At 35.1% G+C, this 25,265-nt stretch overlaps 14 non-coding genes across 14 annotated transcripts; 11 read left to right on the top strand and 3 right to left on the bottom strand.

The window, feature by feature from the left end:
* Nucleotides 1-3,910: 3,910 nt before the first annotated feature.
* Nucleotides 3,911-3,982, top strand: TRNAD-GUC (transfer RNA aspartic acid (anticodon GUC)). The gene has a single exon. It is a non-coding gene; the product is annotated as a tRNA-Asp (tRNA).
* Nucleotides 3,983-6,654: 2,672 nt separating this feature from the next.
* Nucleotides 6,655-6,727, top strand: TRNAF-GAA (transfer RNA phenylalanine (anticodon GAA)). Its single transcript has one exon. It is a non-coding gene; the product is annotated as a tRNA-Phe (tRNA).
* An 81-nt stretch (nucleotides 6,728-6,808) lies between these two features.
* Nucleotides 6,809-6,881, top strand: TRNAF-GAA (transfer RNA phenylalanine (anticodon GAA)). The gene has a single exon. It is a non-coding gene; the product is annotated as a tRNA-Phe (tRNA).
* An 81-nt stretch (nucleotides 6,882-6,962) lies between these two features.
* Nucleotides 6,963-7,035, top strand: TRNAF-GAA (transfer RNA phenylalanine (anticodon GAA)). Its single transcript has one exon. It is a non-coding gene; the product is annotated as a tRNA-Phe (tRNA).
* An 81-nt stretch (nucleotides 7,036-7,116) lies between these two features.
* On the top strand, nucleotides 7,117-7,189 carry TRNAF-GAA (transfer RNA phenylalanine (anticodon GAA)). Its single transcript has one exon. It is a non-coding gene; the product is annotated as a tRNA-Phe (tRNA).
* An 81-nt stretch (nucleotides 7,190-7,270) lies between these two features.
* TRNAF-GAA (transfer RNA phenylalanine (anticodon GAA)) lies at nucleotides 7,271-7,343 on the top strand. Its single transcript has one exon. It is a non-coding gene; the product is annotated as a tRNA-Phe (tRNA).
* An 80-nt stretch (nucleotides 7,344-7,423) lies between these two features.
* Nucleotides 7,424-7,496, top strand: TRNAF-GAA (transfer RNA phenylalanine (anticodon GAA)). Its single transcript has one exon. It is a non-coding gene; the product is annotated as a tRNA-Phe (tRNA).
* Nucleotides 7,497-7,577: 81 nt separating this feature from the next.
* TRNAF-GAA (transfer RNA phenylalanine (anticodon GAA)) lies at nucleotides 7,578-7,650 on the top strand. Its single transcript has one exon. It is a non-coding gene; the product is annotated as a tRNA-Phe (tRNA).
* An 81-nt stretch (nucleotides 7,651-7,731) lies between these two features.
* TRNAF-GAA (transfer RNA phenylalanine (anticodon GAA)) lies at nucleotides 7,732-7,804 on the top strand. The gene has a single exon. It is a non-coding gene; the product is annotated as a tRNA-Phe (tRNA).
* An 82-nt stretch (nucleotides 7,805-7,886) lies between these two features.
* Nucleotides 7,887-7,959, top strand: TRNAF-GAA (transfer RNA phenylalanine (anticodon GAA)). The gene has a single exon. It is a non-coding gene; the product is annotated as a tRNA-Phe (tRNA).
* Nucleotides 7,960-10,825: 2,866 nt separating this feature from the next.
* Nucleotides 10,826-10,897, bottom strand: TRNAA-UGC (transfer RNA alanine (anticodon UGC)). The gene has a single exon. It is a non-coding gene; the product is annotated as a tRNA-Ala (tRNA).
* Nucleotides 10,898-11,741: 844 nt separating this feature from the next.
* TRNAR-ACG (transfer RNA arginine (anticodon ACG)) lies at nucleotides 11,742-11,814 on the bottom strand. The gene has a single exon. It is a non-coding gene; the product is annotated as a tRNA-Arg (tRNA).
* A 4,527-nt stretch (nucleotides 11,815-16,341) lies between these two features.
* TRNAA-UGC (transfer RNA alanine (anticodon UGC)) lies at nucleotides 16,342-16,413 on the bottom strand. Its single transcript has one exon. It is a non-coding gene; the product is annotated as a tRNA-Ala (tRNA).
* A 6,656-nt stretch (nucleotides 16,414-23,069) lies between these two features.
* TRNAA-UGC (transfer RNA alanine (anticodon UGC)) lies at nucleotides 23,070-23,135 on the top strand. Its single transcript has one exon. It is a non-coding gene; the product is annotated as a tRNA-Ala (tRNA).
* Nucleotides 23,136-25,265: the final 2,130 nt, after the last annotated feature.

Below are 25,265 nucleotides of genomic sequence, written 5' to 3' on the forward strand. Positions count from 1 at the left end.
TCTAGTGAGCAGCAGCTGAGAGAGCGGTGTTGGCTCTGCCACGTAGTCAGAGATGGATTCATACACTTGACCTGGTACGATAGAACTTTGAGATTGAACATGACGAGATCCATTGTTCGAAATATTGCAACATTTTGTTGAAATTAAAATACTCCAAAAATTTCCTAAATCAACCAAATAAATGTCTCCTAGATTTTCTTAATTTGAAAATGACTGATTTAAGGTATATGTACACCCACAAAACGCAAAAAATGATGAAAGATTAGAATGTTCAAAATATAACTATTTTAATAGAGAATTTTCTCCCCTTTAATTTGATACAAGAATTTTCGATTTATGCCTATGGTTTTTAAAATAAGTCCCATTTTCCAAAATTCTGCGTCATCAGCCACGGTCACTTCTACGAAGATCACTCCAAAAGTAATGCACAACATTTTTTTTAATTTATTTTTTATTCTAAATCTTTGAAATTTATGGAGGTCATAGATACATCCTTCCCCCTTGTATTCAAATTTAATTTAAGTCGTTCCCGTGAGTGGCGCCAGAGAGTAGCTCAGACGTGTTGGTTCAGACTTTTATCGTGCAGGTATACAGGCCCTCATTCCAAGATGGCGTAAGGCAGTTGAAATGTGCGGGGATTATGTGGAAAAGTGACGTATTGTTCCTGAAGGATGTATCTATATTCTATGAAAATAGCAAAGCTGTAGGCTAAAAATGTAATTTTTAAATAAATATTGTGGATTACTTTTGGAGTGATCCTCGTAGCAGTCAATCCCCTCGTCCAGCATTGCTTGTAAACTAAACTTCTTTCTAGTCCCAAAATAGATGCACAGATATCAAGGTATGATCATTAGATTGAAAACACGTTTTTACATAATGAAGTAATTTACAGTATAATCTTTTACTGTTAGTCATAAAACTGTAAATTTGTGTGTCAGTGATGCTGTACGTCATTTTAATAAGAGAGCAAAAGGAGAAATTACAATTCTGAGGAGGATGAGCATAAACCCTGGGACAAACACCATCGCAGGATTTGTTGCATCAATGGAAAATAAGGACAAAAATTCCAAAAAACATTCAACACCTGAAGTTAAAACAAGGAGGAGGTATTTGAGAGGCAGAAAGAAGCTGAAACTGGACCGACATGAAGCTGCTTAAGGGGTGACGTATGATGATTGAGTCTTCTAGGCTGTGAAAGTTTGTGGCTCATTTCCTGTAAATAGTAATTTTAGAATACTTAATTCTTTTAAACATGATATCTCAGCCAAATATGGTGATACCAAGAAGATATTGGTTTCATTTTGAAGCTTGAAATGTCCCCTAATGCCTGACAATGAGTAAAATAACATTAATTTAGTTAATAATTATCTATGAATTTTTACATGATATATGCAACATAAAATATTAGTATAAGTTACATATATGGTAAGATTTAATTAATGTAAATTAAAATTAAAAAATAGCTCTATGTCAGGCACTAAAGAATAGTTTTAGCTATAAAACAGTGAAAAAACTGTGGCTCTATCTTAAAAACTGCATGAGCTATCATGTTTCAAGTTTCATGTCAAAATTATAAACAAAATAATTTTTATAAACAAATTAGACATAATTTAAAGGAATTTGTTCACTTCATTCTCTTTCTGGTACCATTCTCAATTGTATAAAAAATTTACAGAGCAAAATTATGCAAAACAATTTTTTTTGTATGTAAAGGTGTACATATACCTTAAAGTAATTGATGTGAGAATAGCCTATATACAGAGTGGAAGCGAAGTAACCTTGGAGACTGAAAGGGACGGTTGGGTACTCTGAAATGAATAGAAAACCTATATTACATCTTGTTATTAAATGCCCGGTTAGTTAGAAAATTAACTTGGAAGTTTCAGCAGTCTAGCAACATCTCCGCTAACACACTCTTCTCGTGATACAGATGTAAAAGATCAAAGAACCCGGTGTGTTTCGCTAAATGAGATGTTCTCTAGCGCTGTGTTGCAACCACTCGCATCGTGCAGTAGCTTGAATTTAGAGGTTCTTAAAATTAAATTTACACGAAAACTGACCACACTATTAAATTTACACGAAAACTGGTGCCCACTGTATTTTAAGATTACACTACCGGTCAAAAGTTTACGATCACCTATCACAATTATGGATTTGTGTTCAAACAGAGATTTCGTTTTGAATATTCTATCATATCATAATGCTAGAGAGAGAAAATATTTATTTTGTTGGTCTATTTAGTTTTTCCGATGTGTTTGTACATTGAAATAAAGTATATAGTTGTTTTCATAGCCGATCGAAAACTTTTGACCGATAGTGTACATTTAAAAAAGAGGAGGCACTAGACACCTTCCTAAGCTTTAAAATGATACCAAGATCATTATGATATCTAACGTCAAATTGTATTATCATATAAATGGCAATGTTTAAATATACACCGTTGACATGTTTCTTTTATTATTTATTTAACTAGCTAGCTAGTGAGTACAAATTAAAATTATAAAACAAAAATGTTTCTAGCCACTACCGTAAGAGCCAGGCTCGTGTAGGGTGTGATCTTAGTCAATAATATAACATAAAATTTACAAGGACAGTTTACTAAATGCAATAAGTAACTTAATTCAAACCAATAAATAACACACAAGAGCAAGAATGAAGAAGAAAGAGAAACAGAGAGAAAAATACACATTTAATATAAATTGACAATCAGACAGAAGCTAGTGATGTTCAATAAAAACATGAATATAGTCGACAGAAATAAAAGGTAAAAAAATACATTTGTTAATATTATATATCATAGATAATTTTACAAATTTCTTTTTTAAAAGCTTCAATTTTAAAATATTTCAAATTTGGAAAATGGTTTGTAATGTTATTATAAAGTCTTAGGCCGAAACTAGCACCATGTTTAAGAGCTGCACTTGTATGACATTTAGAGTCAATTAATGGGAAAATAGACTTTTGTCTTAGAGTACGATATTCATGTCGATTAGAATTATGTTTTATTTGATTTCTGTGGTACCGTCGAGCGGGGTAACTTTGTGCCATGAGGGTGACTTTGTGCCATTTGCACATTTCATAAAAAAAACGTAAGGAAGTAGTCTTTAAAACCGTCACAAGGTTTTAAAGACTACTAAACGTAAGGAAGTAGACTTTAAAACCTTGCCACGGTCTTAAAGAATACTTCCATAAGTTTTTCGCGAATGGCAGAAAGTCACCCTCATGGCACAAAGTCACCCCTCGCGACGGTAGTAAGTTAGTAAACTATATTTATAAATTTCTTCAATAGGCAATACATTAAAATATGTATAAATTAAATTTGTTGGGTAATTCATATTTTTGGTCAGACAAATTTTTATTAATCTTCTGTGTAATAAAATTAATGGATTAAGTACAGATGATGCTACTCCACCCCAATTTATTATACCAATTGTATTAATGATTGTTTGTTGCATGTTCCATTCTTCGTCTTTTACCGAGAGAGGTGTAAGATGTACTTTTTTTTGCGCCAAGAAACATTCACTCAGAGTCAAAAGAGCGATTTTTCTAATGTAACTTGTCTTAGCACAGTGGCGACGTGAATGTTACTTCTTCGATATTATGTTATCGATATATTAGCAATTTTGGAGAGAAATTGTTATCCTACAGCCACATTGCAAATGAATTGCTAATATCTCGATAACACGTTAGGAAACACGGGATGAGTCATGAATTAACATTTGAACCGACTCCACATAAGACAAATTACATATGAAAAATTCGCTCATGTGACTCTGACGGTTGAAAACGAAAAGACTGTAAAGTTAGTTGCCACTCTGGCGGTAAAGGGAGAAACCTTGAAATGTGCCGTATAACGTCTTTGCGTATAAGCGAGCAATATATTTTTCGGGAGAGAGACGTAGTAGCGTAGTCCTCGGTAGTATAGTGGTCAGTATCCCCGCCTGTCACGCGGGAGACCGGGGTTCGATTCCCCGCAGGGGAGGTTTTTTTTTATTTTTACCTAAAATAAATGTCACAGTACAGATATTTCTTCTTCTTCTTCTTCTTCAGGCATTAAGCCCTACAAAGGCTTGTTGCGCACTCCAAATTATTAGTTCATTGGTCTTTCCATGGTTTTTTGGTCTTCCTATGTTTCGTTTCCCTTCTGGTATATAATTTAATATTTTCTTTGGTTATCTTCTCTCATCCATTCTGTCTACGTGATCTAGCCATTTTTGCCTATGATGGTCTATTCCTTCATTTAGGCTAAAAATCTGTATTGATTTCTTATGTCTTCATTTCTGATTCTGTCCCTTTTAGTGACTCCCAGAACTGATCTTAAAAACCTCATTTCTGCTGCCTGTAGTCTACTTTTATCTCTACTTGTCATTGTCCAAGTTTCACTAGTATATAGAGCTGCAGGAACTGCCACAGTTTTATAAAATTTTATCATCGTATCTTTTCTTACTTTATTTTTTAAAGTTCTTTTAATTGTTCCGCATATTTTTGAAAACATTTCAACTTTATTTCCAATATCAGATATTTACAGATATTTAATTCTCTTTATTCTTCACATCTTCCGCTAGGGTCTAGAACACTTTCCTGTGTAAAGGAATGTGTAGTCAAATGTAAATTGAATGTAATTAAATGTAAGGAAGTGTTTGGGGAAAGCGACTTTTAACAAATTCTGTATTTTATTTTACGTTATAATAGGGTCTATTTTTTTCATAAGTTGGTAAAATATATCTGATTATGTACACACGGCTTCACTTCTTCGGAGTAAGGGCAGTGATTAATCCACTGGTAAAGAATATTGCATAATAATTATATATTTTATATGAACTGCGTTCACATGTATACACTGACAGATGCAAAAATTAACGAAAGTGTATGTGAGAAAACGTGCGGAATGAATGTGACGATTGAATGTGGAATAGTAATGAATAGTATCGCTACTGCGTCACATAATGTAGGCCTAAGCATTGATATCACTAACACAGTTCTCTCTCCCGCCTCGTCTTGCACTATTCATCTCGTGAGCAACAAACATATTCCTCTCCTATATTTTTTGACGCAAAAGTCTTACGTTTCGGACACATAGTGGGGTCTCCTTTGCGCTCGCGATGTAAGATTTTTGCGTTCGCAGTGCTCCGCGCCTACTTCGACTATAGTAAAGGCGAAAGAAATAGGCGGGTTTTTAGTGTTGTGCGGAAACTACTCACTCCACACTTTCTCTAGCGGTTTATGACCTCAACAAAGAGACCTTCCTGTGGCTGCGTTCGAATGCTGGTTGTTGACAAGTGCTCGTCTGTGATACTACTGTGTTACGGCTTGTTCGCAAATATATGTGTAATAATAATCAGTATTTTAAAATACTAATCATCCAAGTAATCGCTATATTGTCTCAGTCAAGCCATGATATCACAAGTCGTACTAGAGGCGTTATTTATCAAGTTTACTGTTTTTTGAAAGAATTTAAAGAGATTATAAGGGCATTAAAAGTGTCCTATTATCAACGCAGATAGCCACTGCCAAGGCGTGTGGTGTTTCTCTAAGATCGATTCAGAGAATTTGTGCAGAACGATTTTTTAGTCATATTTGTGTTATTTGTTTTGTTAAGCTAAGCCATTCTTAAGTGTGCTTCTAATACATAAGTATTATTACGAAACTCGTTCATGTTATAATAACGTAGGCTACATTTTCTACACACGGCAAAATATATATTAAATTATTGCACTTTAATTTTTAATTTTCTCATGATTCACAAAGTTGATAACTCTATAAACATTATTTATTATCTATTTCATTACAATATTCTGAAAACGCATAAAAACAAAATACTTGTGTGTAATGCTAAAAATTTTATTTCTCCTATATTAGGTTTACATTACATAATAATTATTATATTTGTGAAATGGCTAGCTTGCGAAATATTATAAATGATATATCTAAAGTCTGATTATTGTATGCAATGGCAGAGGAAAGGGAAGTAGCCACCATAACCCATTAACTCCTGGCTTAGTTACCTCATGAGTGATGCCTTGTTGTTGTCACTTATGAGTTTCAGACCTGTGTTCGGACAAGTGACTAAACAAAACAACAATATTCAATAAGTGAGGTATTTTAATTATTAAAATCACGTTATTTTATTTGTTCTTTTAAGTTTTCCTGTAGTGCAAAATGTGTGAATGAAAGAGTAAGTTAATTGGGACAGGACCATACACCCAGCAGGTTCTGAGGGGTATAGGAGTCGGGGTAGTGAATGAGGGGTTCGCCATACCCGCCTATTTCTTCTGCCCCTAGTATAGAGCAGTGAGCGATACATCGTGAAACTGCCAAAATGGCGGCCACGTCAAAATCACCTACGATTTTGACACTCTCACCATTTAAAACATTTAACATCTCCTGAACGAGTCGAAGAAATATGAAGTTTATTTCATACATACAGATGAAAATAAGCAACGGAGTTAGACGTCATATATGCAGTACGTATGAACGCAGCATAACGAATAAGATATACATACCGTACAATTCAGTTCCTGAGCAGAGTTTGTCTTTCAAACGGCATCGAGCTCTGTTCCAGACCAGGAGATGAACTGCACATTGTGTACTGAGATAAGAGCTCTGTATGGTAGTTGTTAGAAATAATGAAGCTCAAAAGCAAGTCTACATCTTGCCGAAGTAGCTCAGTTGGGAGAGCGTTAGACTGAAGATCTAAAGGTCCCTGGTTCAATCCCGGGTTTCGGCAGAATGTTTTTTTATCATTATAGCATAAGTACGCTAAGAAGGGGAAGAGAAACAATGAAGCTCAAAGGAGAGTCATTATCTCGCCGAAATAGCTCAGTTGGGAGAGCGTTAGACTGAAGATCTAAAAGTCCCTGGTTCAATCCCGGGTTTCGGCAGAATGTTCTTTTATCATTATAGCATAAGTACGCTAAGAAGGGGAAGAGAAACAATGAAGCTCAAAGAAATGTCTTTATCTCGCAGAAATAGCTCAGTTGGGAGAGCGTTAGACTGAAGATGTAAAGGTCCCTGGTTCAATCTCGGGTTTCGGCAGAATGTTTTTTTATCATTATAGCATAAGTACGCTAAGAAGGGGAAGAGAAACAATGAAGCTCAAAGGAGAGCCATTATCTCGCCGAAATAGCTCAGTTGGGAGAGCGTTAGACTGAAGATCTAAACGTCCCTGGTTTAATCCCGGGTTTCGGCAGAATGTTTTTTTATCATTATAGCATAAGTACGCTAAGAAGGGGAAGAGAAACAATGAAGCTCAAAGAAACGTCTTTATCTCGCCGAAATAGCTCAGTTAGGAGAGCGTTAGACTGAAGGTCTAACGGTCCCTGGTTCAATCCCGGATTTCGGCAGATTGTTATTTATCATTATAGCACAAGTACGCTAAGAAGGGGAAGAGAAACAATGAAGCTCAAAGCAGAGTCATTATCTCGCCGAAATAGCTCAGTTGGGAGAGCGTTAGACTGAAGATCTGAAAGTCCCTGGTTCAATCCCGGGTTTCGGCAGAATGTTTTTTTATCATTATAGCATAAGTACGCTAAGAAGGGGAAGAGAAACAATGAAGCTCAAAGGAGAGTCATTATCTCGCCGAAATAGCTCAGTTGGGAGAGCGTTAGACTGAAGATCTAAAGATCCCTGGTTCAATCCCGGGTTTCGGCTGAATGTTTTTTTATCATTATAGCATAAGTACGCTAAGAAGGGGAAGAGAAACAATGAAGCTCAAAGCAGAGTCATTATCTCGCCGAAATAGCTCAGCTGGGAGAGCGTTAAACTGAAGATCTAAAGGTCTCTGGTTCAATCCCGGGTTTCGGCAGAATGTTTTTTTTATCATTATAGCATAAGTACGCTAAGAAGGGGAAGAGAAACAATGAAGCTCAAAGGAGAGTCATTATTTCGCCGAAATAGCTCAGTTGGGAGAGCGTTAGACTGAAGATCTAAAGGTCCCTGGTTCAATCCCGGGTTTCGGCAGTGGAATTTTATTTTTACGTCGTAATAATATGCAACTTTACATTAAGATAGAAGGGGAAAATAGGAACGTGTAATTTCAGTAACTAGAAGTAATAGAATTTAAGAGATAGCTGGGCTGTCGTGAGGCACTATAACTTATGATTTAATCCCGAGTTTCTGTCATTTGTTATTACACGTCATCACTACGGATCTTATTTTATGGTGAATAAACTCTTAAAATTTCGGTATAAAAACTTAGTGAAATTATGTGTCATTCCGTACAAACAAAGGAATAAATAAATATACAGTATATATATATATATATATATATATATATATACATAAATAAATAAATAAATGCATAAATAAATAAATAAACAAATAAATAAACCAATTTTTTATTTTATTACAGGACATGTATTTTAGACTTATCACTCGTGGTATGATTTTAGTTTAGTGCAGTGGTTCCCAAATATTTTAAAGATGCGACCCACTTTTGGACAAGACATTTCTTTGCGACCCCCTACCGTACCGGTATTTAACCCCATTCAAAAAAGCTAAATCTATGTAAAATAAGGTAAATCTCTGTAAAATCGAAAATAACGATAATTTTACTCAAAACCAGTGGATACCATCCAACTTCTAATGTACCGTTAACTGCAAGACGAGAAATCGAAATATGCAAAACTATTTTCCAATGCTCACAGTGGCAGATACGCTGTTCTTATAGTAATGATAAACATTTGCTCATATCTTAGTAGATATTAATTTTAGGATCCATGTTTTGATGCATAATATCTCCCCTCCTCTCTAAATAATGAAACCTTTTTCAGAAAACTCTGCATGTATGAGAATATTAGCGTTAATACAGACCTACTTTAAATGAATATAAATTTAAACACTCAAAATACAAAGTAAAGAGAAATCTAAGCGGAAAATGATCTAACCAAGCCTAACTTTACCTAGGAAATCACAACGCTTGTTGGAAGGATAGCATTAATATTGCATCAGTTCAAATGGCAAGTAGCTATGTATGTCACCGATGAATTTTATTGCATTTGTCCTAATCTGTAACATTAGACGCCGTGCGTCGTTATTTGATAACGGAAGAACTTCTTAGTTTACAATAGAAATACAGGAGTAATATTTGTGAATAGGGGAAGGTGTTGTACCTTGGGTCATTTTTACATTTAATTTCTATTTTTACCATATTATGATTATTAGGTTGTCCAAATTATAAAATAAGATGAAGCTACCCTTTGAGATATCATTGGTAATCTTTATTTACAAATTTAATTACTCTGATAATTTTTATATTCAATTAAATGTATGCAAGTATAATGGACCAAGGTACAACATGAGGTTGTACCTTGGGTCACATTATAAATTTAGCCTACAAGAAAAGAAACAAGAATACAAATTGTGGATAAACATAAATATGAATGCAAAGTGTAGGCTACATATCTAAAAATCACGAAACTTCTGGAATATAATAGGAAACAAATTAAAGATACAATTCCTTTGCAACATGTTCATGCAATAAAGCATTTGAAGCAGATAACAAACACAAAATCGATCCACTTAACATCATAACTACTGAAATCAACTGCGAATTATTGTAGTGGGGAAGTTTGTCTCTTAGATTAACCTTGTTGGTAGGGAGGTGGTAGGTTCATGACAAAGCCACGTGTCGCCAGCTTTTTTCTCGATTTTCCAGTTCTCTGGAATAGCCAAATTATTTTCATATCCATAGTGATATGCAAGTTTCAGAACTTCATTTCTATTTAGACCGTAATGTAGCTTTGCTGCCTGTTTCAAATACTCTACTAATTCAATCTCTTGTGGCAAAGTAAACAGTTTCTTTACATCATTGTTAGCTCTGTACACAAACTCATTTTCATTAGAATCCTGCATTTTTGTAAGTGCCTAGACAACGTAGTTTTCGAAATATCAACATTTTTGGCAGCAGTTCGCACTTTAGTTCCATTTGTTAGCACATCCTTTATAGCCTTGCGAAGTGCTTCTACATCTACTTTTTCCCGCTTTTTTCCATTCTTGCTTCTTGGCATGGTTCTATAAAAATAAAAGTATGACGATATAATATTTCCAACATATTGAGCAATAAACTATATTAAATTAACTAATAATTTATATTGATTTGTACACTTCTGCTCATCATCAGTTCAATGTTGTACCTTGGGTCGACCCAAGGACCGAGGTACAACTACTGCTCATTGTGAACTGAACATCATGTTTCAAAAGTTAGGTTATATTCTAACAATAACCTAATATACCATTCGAACAAGAAAGAAACAAAGATCTTACCTTACTATTGGAAATGTCTTGAATTATAACACAGCCCCGTAAAAAAAATAAAGAACACACTACAAACAAAATACTTTCTGAGATCAAAAACAAATTTCTTCACAAAGAAAGCAAACCACTGTATCTGAAGATCACTAAAGCTTTGTGAGAGGACTCTTGTGTACAAATATGTAACTTGATTGTAATACTTCATTTTTCAAAACACAGACGGCAGAGAAATGATGAATGACCCAAGGTACAACACCTTCCCCTATATATATATATATATATATATATATATATATATATATATATATATATATATATACCACCGGTATATATATTTCTACGTACTTTGTAAATAGAGCGTTTATATTCATGTTCATCACTCTGTTGAATCGAACTAGGTTCAGTAATGTGACATAGAGAACAGAGTTCATGGAAAATATCTGTTTCATTTAATGAAGATTGTCGCCGATAATTGAAAAGGGGGAGGAGAAGACATATCTTAATATACATTTCAATACTTTTACGAAAAAAAAAAAAAAAAAAAAAACATTACAAAGTACAACAAAAAATGTAATGGAGATGCCGGGGATTGAACCCGGGGCCTTTCACATGCAAAGCGAACGCTCTACCACTGAGCTACATCCCCATACCTACTAGTCCGTCCCAAACATTAAGCTTACATACTATTAATGAGGTACACGTGGTATACAAAATCGGTTTTATTTCTTTTCACAGTAGAAGTCCGATAAAACGCGATTTTTGGACATGTTTCACCTCCGCGTTATAGCTAAACCGCGGTATATTCGAAAGCGATCTGTAGAGTAAGGTTACCAGACGTCCACGTTTCCCGGGGACAGTCCTTGAATTTTGATTTTTGGGGAAAATTTCAGTATGCGGATTCCTCACTGACAATTACATCTTAAGATACTATAAAGAGCAGATTTGTCTGCGTTTGTCGAATGTGCATCATCATGCTTACGAAAAGGCACTTTTCAGTGTCAATAATTTACTTTGTGTGCACAAGGTTGGAATTTTGAAGTAAGATGGAAAGTAAGGAATCCGTGTTCTGAAATTTACCCGATTTTTGTCCCCGAGCAAAATTCAGAATGTCCCCAAATTTAATAATAATTATTATATAAAATGTGTTAAACATCCAGTCTAGAACTCTTATTTTTATTTTGTTTCAGGCCACATTACTGTGCCTTCTGCTTATGCAATCATGGTATAGGCCACCGACTTCTTATTTATTAACAATTGGAGATGAGGTCGCTGCTGTCGCTACGAACAGGAAACATGGAATGAGCTCAGAATTTCCGACTCCTACCTTCAGTAATCGAAACTTGGCTGCCTATACTATCTACGCCCATTTACTTCCTGCTTATGTCTCAAAATACTCGCACTTAGCATGTTTTGAACCTATAATATTTGAATTTGGAGAACTTTCTAAACATAGCAGTAAAGAGCATTAATTTTGTTTCTTTCAAAATATTCGACCCTGCCAGGATTCGAACCTGGAATCTTCTGATCCGTAGTCAGACGCGTTATCCGTTGCGCCACAGGGCCGGTTGTTAAACAGCACTGGAAATTAACAAGAACTATTTATGTGCTGGAGTTTATTTAGTTGGAAAACAAAACTTTTCATGTCAATATGTTATCAACTATCTAGGGTCAATTTTTATTACTCTACTGCCTCTTCCAACGGACTCCTAACGAATATTCACACGTTTATCACTGGGATTGTGGCGCTGGAAATCAATTTAGAACACTTTTATCTCAGCCACGACACATTTCAATTTGTATTGTACAATATAAATGCAATTATCACTACAATGACACAATAATTCTTGCAGATAACACAGAAACAACTTCGGAAACGTAATTAACAGAATAGCAGTTTCACTTCACTTCCACTAGATGACTCTTGAGTTCCAGCAGACGCCAGGCTATTAGATCAAACATTGTTGAATCTCACTTATTTGGTGTGATCATAATTTATATTTTGAAAAATGACTGAATTCCAAAGAAGGTACCGATAATAAATGGAAAGAGGTCCTTAAGGGGGGAGGTACACCATTGGCCTGCGAAAATTTAGTGAAATTCAGTTTTCTACATCTCAGCTACTATAAAAGCTAAATGACGAAACTTGTCATACTTAATATACATGCATTGCACTTTATAAAACACTATTCAGGATATTAAAATAGCGAATAATTACCTGTAAAATAATATCAAATTTGCATATTTTTTACAATTGTAAAACATTTACATAATAAAATCTACAATTAATTAAATAGCTGCATGATTCTTCTACTGGAATGTTTTAAAGACCTACATCAGTAACATAGTCTACGATCTTTTACCTATTCCTTCAGGAAACATTTTTTTCTTAATCGTTATTTTCAACATTATTTTATATCGTCGTTGCTCCTTCAATAATTCCTATGTAACATATTTATCGATTTTCAGATTTTGGTCAAGTTTTATTACTCCACTGCCTCTTCCAACGGACTCCTAACGAATATTCACACGTTTATCACTGGGATTGTGGCGCTGGAAATCGATTTAGAACACTTTTATCTCAGCCACGACACATTTCAATTTTTATTGTACAATATAAATGCAATTATCACTACAATGACACAATAATTCTTGCAGATAACACAGAAACAACTTCGGAAACGTAATTAACAGAGTCGCAGTTTCACTTCACTTCCACTAGATGACTCTTGAGTTCCAGCAGATGTCAGGCTATAGGCGTAGCAGGGATGCCAATATCGGCAAACGAAATGAAACTGTGAGGAATGTTACAACAGGTGTGCTAAACGTTAGGAATGTTACAATAGGTGTGTAGCACGTTAGGTTAGGTTATGTTAGGTTAGGTTAGGCTTTGTTAGGTGTGTAAGATAATATGAATGGTCACCACAGTTGGCGACACTGCAATCATTCTCCCACTCCACCTCAAATAACGTCACAACGACGGAATATGCCGCCTTCTTCCTTCAAGTACGACGATTTTCCTATATAAGTAAGGAACCTATTTAGGGCGGGTTGGGTGGCACCACAGCTCTCCCAGTGATCACATCGAGTTTCTACTACTGCTCACTACAAAACTAAGGTATTTTCAGTGTTTAATTCCCTATACTAGCAGTCAATTAATAAAAATTCACCCTATCTAGACCACATTATAATAAGATGATTAAATCTTGTGCATTTCTGGTTGTCTAGCAACGTCTCAGCGATCTCCTAAACCATGAGCATTTAAAGCTTCAATTCAGACACAATTAATGCCGTCCTTTCCCTGTAAAGAAAATTGATAGGACTCTGAGCTGAATATCGGTTTGATAAAACTTTTGTTAACAAGACATTCGCGAACAAGAAAACAATTTTTTTGGACTCCAGTTAACACAGAAAGAAATTGAAATATTACAATTTTTATCTTCAAGATATTCATTCACCGAGCTTGTGGGCTTTATTCAAAAGCCAGTGTTTTACTTTTTCTTTAAATTGTTTGCTGTTTCATGGTTTTGTTTCGTCAGATAATATAACGTATGTTTTTATTCCCATGTATTGTGGACACCGTTCCATAAGGATAATCTGTGACAAGAGAATTTTAACATTTTTTGTCTATTTATGAGGTTGCTGAATATTTAGGGTGACCAGACATCCTCTTTTGTCAGGACATTCCTCCTTTTTAGGCCTTTGTCCGGGGTCCGGGCGAATTTAAAAAAAATCAAGAAATGTCCTCCTTTTAGCAATTTGTATGCCTGATATTTTGAAATTATCTACTTTGACGCCTTTTCAAGTAATTTCCTGTAGGTGACAGCAGCATCGATGAAATATACTCTTTGCCAACGATCATAACTCCCTTTGCTCCTGCTTGTTATGTTCGTTGCTCAGAGATAGCTAGTAAATCGGGGTGCGAATGTAAATCTAAATAGATATTTTCTGTTCTCTTTAATAATTTTATTATAGTTCCCAGACTTTCATATGTAGCTAACTGAAAAATCATTATTATTATTATTATTATTATTATTATTATTATTATTATTATTATTATTATTATTAAGTTTTCACAATTATTTTGTAATAAAATAGATATTAACATACTTTTAATATGATATAAACCTAAATCTTTACTGTAAATATTTTACACATCTTGATTACACAACTTTTAACACTGTATCACTTCGGAATATGTATGATAAGAACTTTCTTGTGTTAAATTTTAACGTACCTTGTTAACGTGTTTCGACCTATTTTCGGTCATCTTCGGAACTGGTCGTTGTTGGTCTTGGCGCCTCTTGTTTCCTGTGTGGGTGCGTTCGTAGAGTAGAGTCAAAGAGTGTATGTGTTTTGAAATTGAGTTGTGTGTTGAGAATATCGTTGGGGTGTGTTTTCGTGTGTCTGTATATTTCATATTGTTCTAGTGTGTTGAGTTTCTGGCTTTTTGGTTGGACTTGCAGTATTTCCATGTCTGTGTTGATGTCTCTGTAGCTGTGATTGGCATTTGTGATGTGTTCTGCATAAGTGGGGGTGTTTTGTAATTTTTTTATGGCTGTGATGTGTTCTTTGTAACCACACAGGCGTATACAAACTCAAATGTATCACCTGCAACAACTTATACATAGGACAGACAGGCAGATCGTTTCAAACAAGTTACAAAGAACACATCACAGCCATTACAAAATTACAAAACACCTCCACATATGCAGAACACATCAAAAATGCCAACCACACCTACAGAGACATCAACACAGACATGGAAATACTGCACATTCAACCAAAAAGCCAGAAACTCAACACACTAGAACAATATGAAATATACAGACACACGAAAACACACCCCAACGATATTCTCAACACACAACTCAATTTCAAAACACATACACTCGTTGACTCTACAATACGAACGCACCCACACAGGAAACATGAGGCGCCAAGACCAACAACGACCAGTTCCGAAGATGACCGAAAATAGGTCGAAACATGTTAACAAGGTACGTTAAAATTTAACACAAGAAAGTTCTTATCATACATATTCCGAAGTAAATATTTTGTAATAAAATAAATATTGACGCAATTTAAAGTATAATATAGGCCTAAGTCTAAATCTAAGTACATATGTTCTGTCCTCTTCTTTCGAACAATGCCCTCGCTTTTTAAGCTTAGTGTCCTCTTTTTTATCGATGTGAATCTGGTCACCCTATGGATATTGTACGGAGCAAAATTTCCTTCTACATGCGACAAGAGCTCCAGAAAGTATACTAAAGGCTAGGCTAGAATCCTTCCTCATCTAAAGATATCTAACTCAGAACGCTGAAATATAAGTATGACAATTTTCGCGCTCATATCCACACGTGAACTTAATGTAGGCCTAATTAAAAGCGTCTAAATACAAACTAAATCTTAAACCCAAGTCGAAGGAAGCTAACCGAATCTAAGTTAACCTAGAAACGTATTACGCTTAACACAAAAATAATACTGATTTGATCAATCCACAAGGAGCGAAAATTAAGTGAGTCATTGAAGCAATTATGGTTGTAGCAGTCTATAACATTAAACACCGCTCGTAACGGCGGAAATGTCTTAGCACAGTCTAGTATATACAATCACGAAGCTCAATACGCAGTAAATATGCAAACATTAGGTAGTTGCTCACCACTAGGATCGTTAATATCGCCTCATTACAGGCAATGCAAAATAGTACCGGCACAGTCTATTGTTTCTAGCACCCTCAAAACTCAAGCTTCGTGACTGTATATAGTAGACTGTGGTCTTAGTCTGCAGTCGAAATCCAAGCGCATATTTCGTTAAACAATGTTTCTACTGTACTTCGTAATCGAGGATCCGTATTAATATCTCTATTTTATTCAACGCGTGGCTCTTTTCAGTCGAACCAGATTTAGTAATGCGACGAGGAAGGTGGAGTTCATAGAAAATACCTGTTCTATAAGTAGAATATCTCTTTCCAGCAATTACCATCTACCATCATTCATTGAAGCAGGCAATCTGCCGACATACCGATATTTGAATATGCACTGTATTAATTTTACGAAAAAAAATTAGATGGGGGCAACAAAAAAAGCGCGATGGAGATGCCGGGGATCGAACCCGGGGCCTTTCACATGCAAAGCGAACGCTCTACCACTGAGCTACATCCCCAGCCACAATACCCAACGGCAAACATTAGCTTACAGAGTATTGTATTGTATTTATTTACATTCCATGGTATTCGTACATCGCTTCGCAGCTAGAATATGGAACATGTCAAAAAAAATCATAATAGTACTACAAAGTCTTAATTATAATCATAGTCTAGTTGAAATATATACAGAAGAGTTTTACAATATACTAGAGTCGACGGCAATTCGGAAGGCGGTAATCTGTTAGCGTTTGCGTCGAGAGAGACAGATAGAGAGAGCAAGGCAGCGTACAACATTGCCACATCGTACTTCACGCGCACTTGCAATGCAAATAGGGCAGGAGAGAATTCAAATTATCAAAAGACAATAATGACCTTAGCCGTTGATTACTGTAAGCATGACACCAAACAAACCCTCTTTCCTTCACTAACAATATTCTTTGCACGGTTCTCAAACCCACACCACATGCTTCTGCAGTCGTTTCTTGCGCGTTGGCAACGTTGCAGCCAGCATCAAGATGGCCGGCAGCGTCCTGCTCGTCAACGTTTTTAAAATAATTATACACCTTACACACTATTTTCCGCGAGAACTCGAGAAGTGCTTGTTATAGACTGATTCCGATTCGTTCTACTGTACAAGCTTGTGACGTCATATACCAGAAATACTACGGCGCATATAGCAGCTGATCGCCTTCCGAAATGCCGTCTAGCCTAGTACAACACAAGGGGTTAGTATCGATACTTAATATAGGACAGAAATATTCATGAAGAGTTGTTGAATGTCATAAATTCACTTACAGAATAGAAGGCGTGAGAAATTAGGCACTTCTTTAATTTGGCCCTAAAGAATCTTATGTTTTGAATTTGATTTTTTATATCCATAGGGTGTCTATTAAAAAAAATTTTACTGCCATACGTATAACTCACTCCTTTTTGATAGCACGATAGACTTGTCGATGGAATATGAAAGTCATTTTTTACGAGTATTTATGCTATGAACTGTTGAATTAATTACAAAGTTTTCACGATTATATACGAGGAAGTTTATAAATGAAAAGAAATATATATATATATATATATATATATATATATATATATATATATATATATATATACTGACAAGCCATGGGCATTATTTGTAGTTATTTTAAAATGATCCTACACGATTCCCTAGATTTGGCACGTACTATTAATCTAATTACTCTTTTTTGTAGCGGGAATATACTGTTATATCTGTGGAGTTTTCCCAGAATATTATTCCAAAACTCATTACCGAGTGGAAGTATGCAAACTATATTGTTTTTAAAGTTATTGATATTTCTTATATAGATCTAATAGCAAAACATACTGAAATTAGCTTGAGGGTAATTTCTTTAATATGATTTTCCCAATTTAACACATTATCGATTTGTAAGCCAAGAAATTTGTGCGTTGTACTGACATACAAGTCTTATTCTGTACAAAACCGATTCAATTTACTTATATTGTACTTTGTATAATGGAAAACTAAAATTACGTAATGAAGACGGGGACCAATAAATTATTATTATTATTATTATTATTATTATTATTATTATTATTATTATTATTATTATTATGTTAACGACGAGTACTTGACTGTTCGTCATTCACCCATATGACGCCAGTAGTGTAGACAATTTACTGACATAGTTCTTACTATATTGTGCATTGCAGGAGCTATGTTCGGTCCTAGATCATATATACCCAGATTGCTCTACGTTATAGGCTTTAACGATAACAACTTTTGTCAGGTTTACTATGCTGCCATCTACAGACGTGGACAAATTATTAACAAAATTGACGATTTTTATGATAATTCTGTTTACAAAATTTGATATTTCAATTTAGACTACAGTTGACAATTTTGCATATTTCTATCATTACAATAGACAGAAATATGCAAAAATGTCAACTGTAGTTTAAATTGAAGAGTTAAATTTTGTAAAAATATATAGTAAAAATCTTCAATTTTGTTAATAATTTGTAAATTAGCAAAAATTTCAACTACAGTCTAAATTGAAGAGTCAAATTTTGTAAAACTATAAAATAAAAATCTTCAGTTAAGCTAATAATTTGGAAATATCCCAAATGTCAACTGTATTCCAAATTGAAGAGTCAAATTTTGTAAAAATATATAATAAAAATATTCAGTTTTGCTAATAATTTGTAAATATGCAAAAATATCAAATGTAGTCCAAATTGAAGAGTTACATTTTATAAAAATATACAATACAAATCTTCAATTTTGCTAATAATTTGGAAATACGCAAAAATGTCAACTGTAGTCTAAATTGAAGAATCATATTTTGTAAAAATATATAATAAAAATCTTAAATTTTGCTAATAATTTGGAAATACGCAAAAATGTCAACTGTAGTCTAAATTGAAGAATCATATTTTGTAAAAATATATAATAAAAATCTTAAATTTTGCTAATAATTTGGAAATACGCAAAAATGTCAACTGTAGTCTAAATTGAAGAAAGATATTTTGTAAAAATATATAATAAAAATCTTCAATTTTGCTAATAATTTGTCCACGTCTGTAGTTGTTACATAAGCAGTCACGTCATAGCTCCCATTTGAATTGCATTAGCGACTGTACTGCCATCTCGTGTTCGTTTACGGCGGACGGGTGGCGATCTGGCGGTTGTTGTCTTCAAAGTGCAACCGATTTTAAAATAGGAATGAGCAATCTATAATTATGTGATCTGGGGTTCGGTTCAAGTTTGTCGAAGTTCGATATTCGCTGATGTTCTCTCTGCAGGAGGAGGCCTGTCGTGTTTGTTCCACCTTGTTATAAAAATATTCGTCCACCCCTTCATGTTTTAACTGCTGAAGGATTTTAGCACAGATCTTGCTATTAGTTTTTCATATGAAATAAGACGAAGTTTGTAGTGTCTTGGTTGCTTCTCTCATGTTCGAACACTGCAGGACACTAGTCCTTATGTACCCCAGGGTGCGCCATAGGAGGTTGATGTAGCCTAGATACTATGGAGATGAGATGAGATGAGATGAGATGAGATGAGATGAGATGAGATGAGATGAGATGAGATGAGATGAGATGAGATGAGATGAGATGAGATGAGATGAGGTGAGGTGAGGTGAGGTGAGGTGAGATGAGGTGAGGTGAGGTGAGGTGAGGTGAGGTGAGGTGAGGTGAGGTGAGGTGAGATTTGTAAGAGTGCCACAGAAGTGGAGCTCCCGGAGAAAATTCCTATGTTATATCTGGACCACTGTGGTAGCGAGGGTTCCTATATTATTATCAGGTTCTATATAAACGCGCACAAAAACAAATTCAACCCTTTCGCGATGTTCTAATAACACTTCGAGTTCTTTCCTTAACAGATGTTGGAGAACATATTTGCTTGTAAAATGTTATTTAACTTGTATTTGAGTATTTGTGAGAGGAGATAGCATAATTGATTAATGATAAATTGATAATTATCTTTTCATGCACTAACTTAATGTAGCCATCTGAATACACCCACAGACTTGAGGCACCGGTACCAGAAGGTCAAATAACTTCACATGTTTGGTAATGTCCATTCAATCAGTAACATAAAACTTACACACAATGATACATTCAAAGTGAGTCACGTCTAAATCCCAAGACATGACACAACGTGGCGTCATAGGAGCGAAGTCATTTTTTAATGGAATGGGGATCATGTGACATATCAAATGGCATTAGAAAATTCACAGAAATTCAGGGTTGCAATCTATGTAATCTAAAAATACAATAAATTTCAAAATTTCTTGAGACAAAGTTGTTAAGTGGTACAAATATTTGGATTTCTTGTCATGTCAACCGTGAAGTTTCTTACTATTTAGGACAAATGATACTGGAACATAGGCTACGACGTAAAACTTCATTTTCTGATGGTAAATCTTCCTTTAAACGACGTAACAAATCAGTGGTGCTAAATTTACCAATCAAAATCTGTGGTTTTTTACTGCTTACATACTGTGCATACGAGGTGCGTTTCAAAAGTTCGTAGATAACATTGAAAGCGTGTCAACAATGTCACCATTGTTAGTGGCAATTTACAGTAGTTAAAGCATGAAAAATCATAATTTTCTGTTCATTACATTTTGTAGAGTTTAATTATGAAATATGAAACGACTTCTTCAAAGCTAGCTAATCTATTAGCTACACTGGCGTTCAAAGATATCTGACCTACGATTTTATTGTTCTGTAAGCGAACTTTCCAACTACTGAGGACTCCTTTACAAAATAGGTTGAAAATTAATGAGAATTTGTCATTTCAGATTATATTTCAAAATATTTAATTATAATTAGCATTATAGCGCTATTCATATGTAGGACTACCACGTAAGTAAATAAATAAATAAATAATTGAATAAATAAATAAATGAGTGAGTGAGTGAATGAATGAATGAATGAATGAATGATTCTTATTTTTATTGTGTAATCATGTAAATCGTGTTTAGTTATCACTTAACGCCAATATGTATCCCACTGTGTTGTTTTTTTTATTATTAATCTATTTTTGTGTACATTAGATTCAATTGTCGGTTTCTGGTTTAATTATGTAAATCCTACTTAATTGTAATCTAATACTAATATGTATACTAATGTGTTTATTTTTATTTTTACTGTGTACATTTTTTTTATTGAATTATCGGCTTCTGTTTTTATGTGATTCGTATTTGATTCTAACAACATTAATATGTATTTCACTATGTTTATTTTTATTTTATGAGGTAAATTTTTATGTAACTACCTCTTTTGATCTCATTATACACCTAAATTGTATCAGTATGTAATTACAGTACAACCTCTATTATCCGTGTTAATGAAGGGGGTGGGCTGAACGGTTAATCGAAAAAATTGGATAATCCGTACCATGAAAGATTTCGTAAATTTAGTGAATATACATACATGCTCGTAAGCTCCTCTATGGTCTTGTATTGAATACGCTAGGCGGTGGATCAGAACTTCACTAATTTAAGTATGGTTGTTAAGTTGAAACTCCTTACAATGGCTGTCTGTCGGAAGATAGGAAGAGTGGACGTCTCATGTTGTAGATTTACGTACCGGTACTTTATACACTTTATCATTGATTGTTATTAAATTTCATACAGTTGTGACTCCAATCTTGTATTCTGAGATGAGCCACAGTTTCTCGTTCCCCAAACCACTCTATTTGCACTTTTTGATAATGGGTACAACACGATTTTTTTTATGTCCGTGGAAGAAATTTTATATAGAAGTTATACAGTACGACAACTTGAACAGTAGACCATACTATGTAAGGGCGAAATCTTGTAATAATCCTCTCTCGAAAGGATAACGTGCTAATGCAATGTACAGAACTTCATATATTTCTGTAGAAAAAAGAAGCAAGAGGAAGACAGTCGGATGATCCGACAATCGGTTAATAGGGTGACGGATAATCGGGGTTCTACTGTACTCAATTCCGATCCAGTTTTATGTTCAACTATGTAAGCAAGTTTTAATCCTGGTTGAGTGTAAGACAGCCGCGGCGAAAATGCGACTCACGAGCACATTGTGGCTCGCAGTGCTTTTCTCTCGCTTCCTACCTACAACCCCCACCCTCTCACTCACTGGAGTCGAACTCCGTTCTATTTGTATTTGTCTCGGACCTGCGAGTGGCGTATCGTCGCAATATCCCTCTCGAAACCATGTACCTCTATAAAAAACGAAAGTTTTAAGTAGGATGGGAGGATGCATTCTTTTGCTTGCAATATGATGAGAATATTAAATGTATGAATTGTTCACAAGTATTACGAGGAAAACGGTTGTATAACATAAAACGGCATTATAAGTTACTACATGTTACTGATGAAATATTAAAAGGTTAAGTGTTATTATTATTATTATTATTATTATTATTATTATCATCATCATTATCATCTGTGTACGTCGATTCTTTTACAGCAGATATACGAATAATGCGGTTAGATTTTCAATTTAAACTCACAGATTTACAATGTGACGTTAAATGAAAGCTAGATGTAAGGACTTGGCAGATATTGAACTTTTCAAATCTTTGGAAAAAAATAAATATTTGAAGCTTCGTTCTTTCGCTTGCTCTGTTGAAGCCATGTTCGCTGTAACTTATGTTTGTGAAAAATTATTTTCAACAATGAAAATAGTAAAAATCAAATTTAGATCACGACTGACAGACAAATACCTTCGTGATCAACTACGACTGGCAGTAAGTGACATAATTCCTGATTTTGAAACTCTGTCGCAGAGACATTCTGAAGACAGTTAATTTTAGGTTGTGATAATGTGTCCTATATTTTCTTGTTCATTTCTTTCTTCGTTACACGTCCTAAACATTAACTTCCCCTTCGGGTGTCCGCCTCCCTCCATAGGTGCTATGCACGTTGCAGCTTACACAGTGGCTCGGCGCACCATGGCCTTTTCGCCACGGCTGGTGTAAGAGAAGGCCTTACAGCCTTAACTCTGCCAGGTTAAATAAAGTCATTATTATTATTATTATTATTATTATTATTATTATTATTATTATCGAAGAAGAAGGGGTAGATAGCAGGAAACGTCGGTGAAATACGGGAACCTGGCTATCCTATTTGTAGACTATATCACGTGCATATCAACGACACTTTGCAAGGTTCTGTTTGTGAGAGCTCGCTGTGTAAGGGGAGCTCAGTGGTAGGGCGTTCGCTTTGCATGTGAAAGGCCCCGGGTTCGATCCCCGGCATCTCCAGTGTGTTTTTGTTTCACTTTGCAATATTTTTTTTTGTAAACCCAGATGTGTTCACAGCTCCCCTGTTTCAATGAATGGTAGTAGGCCTAATAATCTGCTGGAATGGTATGTTCTACATACAAATAAGCATTTTCTATGAACTCCGTCCTCCCGGTCACATTATTGAACGTGGTTCGACAGAACACACGCACATGATGAGATCAAATAGAACCATGAAAACAGAGGTTCGATTTCAAAGCATAAATATATACATTACAAATATGACTGAATTTCTACTGGAGATTAGCAATTTCCGCCGTTGCTTGTTACAAAAACGTTAAAGTTCAGAATATCAGAGAAAAACTGTACCTTGATACAAAAAAAAATGATGTCGGTAGTTAAAAAACTGGAGCAGACGGAGGTAGACGTATTGTATGCGAACAATGTAAGATAATTAAAGATTCGCATTAACTGCGACGTTTAATAAAAGAACAACCTCACCGGCAGGGAATCGAACCCTAGTCTCCCGCATGACAGGCGAGAATACTGACCACTATACTACCGAGGAGTACGACCTCAATACCTTTTCTGATAGTATACGCTGAATTTGACACGGCATATAGGCCTATAATGATTTTCTGTAAATATGTTTCTGAACACAATTTGTATTTATCCGTAATCCCTTCAATCGGCAAAGAAATAGGTAGTCCCTTTATATGGCTTTATATTATTATTATTATTATTATTATTATTATTATTATTATTATTATTATTATTATTAACATTAAAATCGAATTATGGTTTACTTGACGACGCTCGCAACTGCCAATATTATATCAGCGTCGCCGGTGAGGCCGGAATTTTGTCCCGCAGGAATTCTTTTACATACCAGTAAATCTACTGACATGAGCCTGTCGCATTTAACCACACTTAAATGCCCTCGATCTGGGCCGGGATAGAACCCGCAACCTCGAGCACAGAAGGCCAGAGCTATACCGACTACGTATTATTATTATTATTATTATTATTATTAACATTAAAATCGAATTATGGTTTACTTGACGACTCTCGCAACTGCCAATATTATATCAGCGCCGCCGGTGAGTCCGAAATTTTGTCCCGCAGGAGTTCTTTTACATACCAGTAAATCTACTGACATGAGCCTGTCGCATTTAAGCATCTTAAATGCCCTCGATCTGGGCCGGGATAGAACCCGCAACCTCGAGCACAGAAGGCCAGCGCTATACCGACTACGTATTATTATTATTATTATTATTATTATTATTAAAATCAAATTATGGTTTATTTAACGACGCTCGCAACTGCTGAGATTACATCAGCGTCGCCGGTGTCCGGAATTTTGAATTTTGTCCCGCAGGAGTTCTTTTACAACGCAGTATATCTACTGACATGAACCTGTCGCATTTAAGCACACTTAAATGCCCTCGATCTGGGTCAGGATAGAACCCGCAACCTCGAGCACAGAAGGCCAGCGCTATACCGACTACGTATTATTATTATTATTATTATTATTATTATTATTATTATTAAAATCAAATTATGGTTTATTTAACGACGCTCGCAACTGCTGAGATTACATCAGCGTCGCCGGTGTCCGGAATTTTGAATTTTGTCCCGCAGGAGTTCTTTTACAACGCAGTATATCTACTGACATGAACCTGTCGCATTTAAGCACACTTAAATGCCCTCGATCTGGGTCAGGATAGAACCCGCAACCTCGAGCACAGAAAGCCAGCGACTACGTATTATTATTATTATTATTATTATTATTATTATTATTATTATTAAAATCGAATTATGGTTTATTTAACGACGCTCGCAACTGCCGATATTACATCAGCGTCGCCGGTGTCCGGAATTTTGTCCCGCAGGAGTTCTTTTACATCCCAGTAAATCTACTGACATGAGCCTGTCGCATTTAAGCACACTTAAATGCCCTCGATCTGGACCGGGATATAACCCGCAACCTCGAGCACAGAAGTCCAGCGCTATACCGACTACGTATTATTATTATTATTATTATTATTATTATTATTATTATTATTATTATCATCATCATCATCATCTTCATCATCCACAAATTAAAAATGTATCACACAGCGCTCTTACAGCGAGTTCTACTCGATTCTT

Source organism: Periplaneta americana, chromosome 14 (assembly GCF_040183065.1).
Source record: "Periplaneta americana isolate PAMFEO1 chromosome 14, P.americana_PAMFEO1_priV1, whole genome shotgun sequence".
NCBI lineage: Eukaryota > Metazoa > Arthropoda > Insecta > Blattodea > Blattidae > Periplaneta > Periplaneta americana.